The 6,204-nt window shown below is 40.8% G+C and overlaps 1 pseudogene; it reads right to left on the bottom strand.

The window, feature by feature from the left end:
* LOC8057172 lies at window positions 641-4,572 on the bottom strand (annotated as a pseudogene).

Genomic DNA, 6,204 nt, shown 5'->3' with positions numbered 1-6,204 from the left:
CCCATTGTTCCATGGAATGAACTATGAAAACTGGAAGATTCACATGTTCACTTTCCTTCAGTCTTGGTTCTTGCATTTTGGATTGTTGCTCGAGTTTGTCAAGACCAGTTGATCAACACGGAGACGAGCATGAAGGTTTGAAATAGTTGTTTGCTTCCTCTTTGCATGATTGAGTTTGATTGCGTTTCCAGTCTTGACATTTCTCATAGGTTTGGTCTACTGTTTAGTACCATGAGGGGTTTTCTCATGTCAAGTCTCGACTCTTTGATACCCATCTGCCTAAATATAAAAACTTCTTGCACTGATGAGAGTGTGGATTCTAGTTTCGATGTTTAGAGGCTTTGAGTCAATTGTGAAAAAAATAAGAGCCAATAAGCCTTAGCTATCCTATGATGACCATGGGAGAGCTTTGAGACTACTCTATGTTTTAGATCGTAGGGTGTGGGAGGTCAAGGTAGCAACAATCACTGAGTCACCCAACTATGTGACCCTTACTATGCTTTTCAGCAAAAGTCCACAGAGATCAGCATCCAATCCAAAGCCTCAACTCGAGCGATGAGCTTTGAGCGGCCCATGTAATAAACTCAAAGGCAGAGGAACAACATATGCTGAAGTGCACTTATCCATGTACAGTCAACATTTAGCGGCCTTCTACCTCCGTGAAGCTCATGACATTCAAGGACAATACTGTATAGTTGCCAACTCTTGCAGGTTCAGCATCCCTACGTACAAAATACACTGCTTGCATTGGTATTGGGAGTTGTGTGGTTTTGTTCTCCAGCATGGATAAAACTTCTGACATGAGTGGCCTACGGTCCGGACTATCTTGAACACATAAGAGTCCTATGTGGATGCACCGTGAAACTTCATCGAGTGGACAGTTCTCCTTAATTGATGAGTCTACAAAATCTTCTGTTTTGCCATCCTTCCATAAGTTCCATGCCTGAACAGAGATAATTTACTCAGCAAGTGAGTACATTTTTATAGGCAGTAGAGCTTGATTGGGAGCATCACTCAATACTTACATATATTATAAGGTTAGGAAAATCCATGATAAGATGTGGTGAGCACATCTTTAATCCACTCACAATCTCCAACAGTAGAACACCAAAGCTATAGGTGTCTGACTTAACTGAAAATGCACCTTGCATTGCATATTCAGGGGACATGTAACCACTGTACAAATGAGTCACCAGTACATAATGTTTGCATGATTCAAACAAATGCAAGTAGATAATTCCATCCAAATAATTTTGTAGTTCAAGAGTTACTTACTATGTCCCAACAACACGTTTAGTATTTGCATGGTCCTTATCACCGCAGAATATCCTGGCCATACCAAAATCTGATATCTTAGGGATCATCTCTTTGTCCAACAAGATGTTACTTGCTTTGAGGTCTCTATGAATTATTGTTAGCCTTGAGTCTTGATGTAGGTAAAGAATTCCTCTAGCTATCCCTTGGATTATCTTATGCCTTTCTGGCCACTGTAGCATTGGCTTTCTTTCAGAATCTGGTAATAAGAGTGTCATGTAAGGCTGTGTTAACTGTTAAGGCATGTATGGAAAATATTCTTTGGAGTTTTCATAGTATGAAAAATCAGAAATTAAATGTACCAAAGAGGAAGTAATCCAGGCTTTTGTTGGACAAGTACTCATATACCAATAACTTCTCATCTTCATGAATACAGCAACCGAGAAGTTTAACTAGGTTTCTATGCTGCAATTTTGCAATCAAGACTACTTCATTTCTGAATTCCTCTGTGCCTTGTCCAGAACCCTTACTAAGCCTCTTGATGGCTACTTCCTTTGAACCTTGTAATATTCCCTACATGTTTTGTTCAGAATCTCAGATTTTTTTTCTAGTCATTGTAACTATCAATATAAAGCCCTTTTATCAGTACCTTGTAAACCTTTCCAAAACCTCCCTTCCCAAGCATATTGGACTCTGAGAAATTGTCTGTTGCTGTGACAATGTCTTCGAAGCTAATAAAAGTGCACTCTATATCTTCACCCCCATCTTCATCTGTAGATCTCAAGTATTCTAGCACCATTCTCTTCTGGACTTCCTTTTGTTTTTGTTTGCCTGTTGTAGCAGTGTATTTTTTAAAAACACTAACTCAAGAACAGTGCATTTGGATAACAGGGCTACTTGTTGTTTGTACCTTTGTATTTGCATGTCCAGAGAAGGGTTGCAGATGCGAGTAGCAGCGGGCATGCGATGGTGGGGAGTAAAATCTTAGCTAGCTTGCTCTTATTTTTAACTGCATGTAAATATATCATATTAGAACTTCTGCATCAAGTAACACTTGATTTTCTCACTAATCAACCTCACCCCTCCTTCCCACACTAGTGAGTATCCACGGGTTATGAGTATGTGATATTGTGAATAGCTGAGGCTGCAGTATATATGCTCATATATATTTAAAGGTACAAATCGCTCAAGTTTGAATTTTGCAGCTGTCTAAAATGGCATCAGTATTGCAAATACAGGTTTCATCGGATATGGCTAGCTGTGCACATTTCAGTTTACCTTTCCCGCACTGGGCGGTGGCTTTCATTTTAACCTTAGAGCAACTTCAAGAGCAGAGCTATCTATGTTATGTATTCTATATTTGGCTATTTTGGAAGAGAAAAGAGAGTCCAACAACTATTGTATTTGGTTTGCTAAAATAGCAAGTCATCTATCCCGGAGTTCTCGCATGGTAAATATAGCTTGCATGTGCGGCTAGCCATATGATTTGCCATATAGAAAGACTGTTGGAGATTTTTGTTTTTTTGCATGATTTTCTATTTTAGAGGTTGGCTAAATCTTGAATTTAGTCATCCATTTTTATCAACTCTCTTCGAGTTGCTCTTAGTTGTTACACCTTGTTGCTATTTTGTAAACCATCTTATAATAGGCTTGTAGGACAAACCACTTCTTATATTTATATTTGATCACTGTGGCTCCTGCGCCATATTTTCAGGAAAAAAGGGTACTAAAAAATGCTAGAAGGCAATGGTACCTGTTGAAGTGCGAGAGACAAACCAGATGGTGTGTTATGGTTTCTTTCTTATGCCAATGCTAGTTAAGATTCTAAGTCCACTGAGAATGATCATGGGTCATGACACAGCAAATGGAATAAGTGTCATGCAGGAAAAAAACATTTTGGTTAGGCTTGTTATGTCTCTTACATCCCCTCTCTGAGTTCTGCTTTATTCAACTTGGTTATTTCAGTTGATGCAATAGAAATTTGAATGACGTTTTGAAAAGGAAAAAAAAAAAGGAAAAAACACTTTTGTGATCATGGAGGGCGTACCAGGAGATCGTCCAAGCCGGAGGTACAAGGTCTCTGTCGCAGGTGAAACACTGGCCTTCCCCATGTCGAGGAGAACTCCGGTCCAAAGCAGGCATCTCGATGTGTCACCCATGGTGCCATCATTACTCGAGTATGCATAGGCATACGCCAAGCACGAGCAATTTCTGCTACACTGAGCTTGGCATTGGTCGAAGCTTCTGTTCCTGATGTGCACAAACTTGTCAGGAATCTTCATTCCAGACAAGGTCAGGAAATGGTCTCCCTGTCCGCATTCCAGAGCTTCCTTTCTTCGGCATCCTCTTGAGGAGTTGAGAGCATCTATAGGCTCAAACCCATCTATGCACTGGCACGCTGGGGCAACCCTAGTGTGGTCGCAGTAACCAAATGGGCCACATGAGGCATAGAAATCACAGGCACTAGGCACCTCTGAAGCGGCCTTCCATAGCAACGAGTTGTTGTTCCAGATTTGGAGCCTCATGTTGCCCGTGTAGTCAAGCAACAGACGTGTGTAGGGTGAGCCCTCAGAGGCTGTATAAGTATAGTAGAATCCGTCTCCTGTGCTGAACACCGATTGGGACAAGACATAGGTAGCATTGCTCTGGTACGTGGTGCCGGACACCGAGAGATCATTGGTAACAATACCATTGCGGAGGTACGGCGAAGTTCCATTCCAGATGAACAACTGAAGGTTGGAGTTAGGATCAATACTGCTGGAGATGTCCCCGGTAGATGGGTCATCAGGGTTTTTCCATGCAACAAGGCGCATGGCAACTTGGCCCCTATAGGAAAACAAGAACTTCATGGTTGGGAGGATGGTGTCGGTTGGGTGATCAAAGCTTTGCCATATAACGTTCACCCCGCTTTGAAGGACAAAATTCCCCGAGTCGAGCAGTATGGCGAAGGCTGTAGTGCCTCCCAAGGTGAAATTGCTTGTGGTTGCCCAATGGGTGTGTCCTTTTGAGTCGGATAACGAGAGTGTTAGATTGTTGTTGATGGCGAGCTTCGCTGAAGAAGGTGTTGTGATGGGGTTGTCACGGTTGGCGACCCACACCACGGTGCGCTTGGGGATGTTGTGGTACCAAATTCCAATGTATAAGTTCTTATTGGAGCTGGTTGGGAAGAAGAAACCAAGCGCGAAGATCCCGCCTTCGGAGAAGCATGTCTCCAGGATAGAGTGGCTTTGATTGTGTGAGTTGGTTGTTGGATTCGGAGAGAGAACTCAAGAGCAAGAATAGGAACATGAGGACAGGGAGGTAGTTGGCCACATCCATCAGCTCTCTGTTCTTTGTAGTTTGGACGTGATGTGTGAAGAAAGGTAGTATATATAGATGTGCCAGTAGTTTTCTTTGTTGGTTTTGGATCCTAACCCCTGTGGCGTCTATTACTTTGACCTCCGTCCGGTGGATTGGTTCGAGCTTGAAACTGACATTCAGCGGAAGGTAGGCCACACGCTCACACCCATTATCCAATTAGCCTCTTGTTTGTTGATGATTTGCCTTCTTGCAGTCCACCCATATAATAATTAGCTATTCATTATTAATACATGGTCTACTTATCTCTTTTACAAAGTTTTTTGATTTCTTAGACCAACACCAAAGGCAGACAACGCATGCAGCACCCAGTTGCATAACAAAGACTCTCAGTAATTGTTTAGTAGCAAAACAAAGACTAGTGTCTGCCGTGTGACGACTGGTGTGGTGACACGGTCTTCTCCGTGGGATTGTTTACCAAAGCTTTTCACGCTCTTTCATCGCAGAATATTCGTACGCTTCCCAAGTAGGGGCCTTTCCGTTTCTGAAATTAGGAGGTTTGGCCACACGTTGTTGACCAGCTTTTTTCAGTCAAAAACCTTCTAGCGATATGATTTCTCATTGAAATTTATATATAAACCAAGAGTTCCTTACGATTACGTTGAGTAAGTACGGATCTTTCACTTCTCTAGATCGTACGTCCAAAACTGAGGTTGTTAATGTTTATGCTATGTTTTTAAGGAAAAATGTTTTTCGCAAAAAAAAGGAAAAAAAGAACTTATTGAGTTGAAATGCTTCCACCATCTCAAAATATAAGCATTTAGGATTTTATCCTATACCAAACCAAATTTATAGAAGAGAGAGTATTAACACCAACCATTCAAAATAAGTAAATTACAAAATTTTATTTAATAAATCTAATAATGCTTATATTTGGTAACGTAAATACTTTTGTTCTTCTAATCTATGATAGTTTGGCAGAATTGAATAAATACATCTAATGGACGGTGAGACCAATTTGGAGCGTTTGGACCTAGCAATCGTCTAGAAACTTACTCTCTATGACAATATTGGGTCCCTGAAATATCACGAGAATCTAGATTTTTAGAGATTCTGGATAAAAATAATGACGTATGTTTGGATCCAAGATTATTAGGAGAGATTCTAGCTGGTTGAATGTATTATAGAAGATCTCTCTCTAGGTTACTTGTTTGTATCTCATTCTTACTCCTGCCGTATTGTAATATAGCGTACTAGTATGAGCCGCGCGCAATTGCGCGCACATCTGAGGTTGTGTATCATTTTTTGGTGCAGTTTTAAAACGTTTGAAGGAGATGGTTATATGTGATCAGATGTTATAAATAGAGAGAGAAAGAGAAGTTAGTCTGATGGATGATGCCGCAGATTAATTACATGAGCTGATGATAATTTTTAGTAGCTGCCAGATTGGTAATAGAGTGATATAGAGAATTGAGAGTCAAGCATCACAGATTGTCTCTAATTTACAAAAGTTGTAGACAACACTAACATAGGACATTGCATGAGATTAGTAAGCTGAGTTGTTGGGGGTATTTATATCGGTGTCTGCATCTTCTGATCAGTAATTCATACTTCGATCAGATTCGTACCCACATTCGTGCTCACTGGAATTGC

The sequence above is a fragment of the Sorghum bicolor genome, chromosome 5 (genome assembly GCF_000003195.3).
Source record: "Sorghum bicolor cultivar BTx623 chromosome 5, Sorghum_bicolor_NCBIv3, whole genome shotgun sequence".
Taxonomy (NCBI): Eukaryota; Viridiplantae; Streptophyta; class Magnoliopsida; order Poales; family Poaceae; genus Sorghum; species Sorghum bicolor.
Note: the sequence above shows the minus strand (reverse complement) of the source record. Positions and strands in the feature narration are given on the sequence as shown.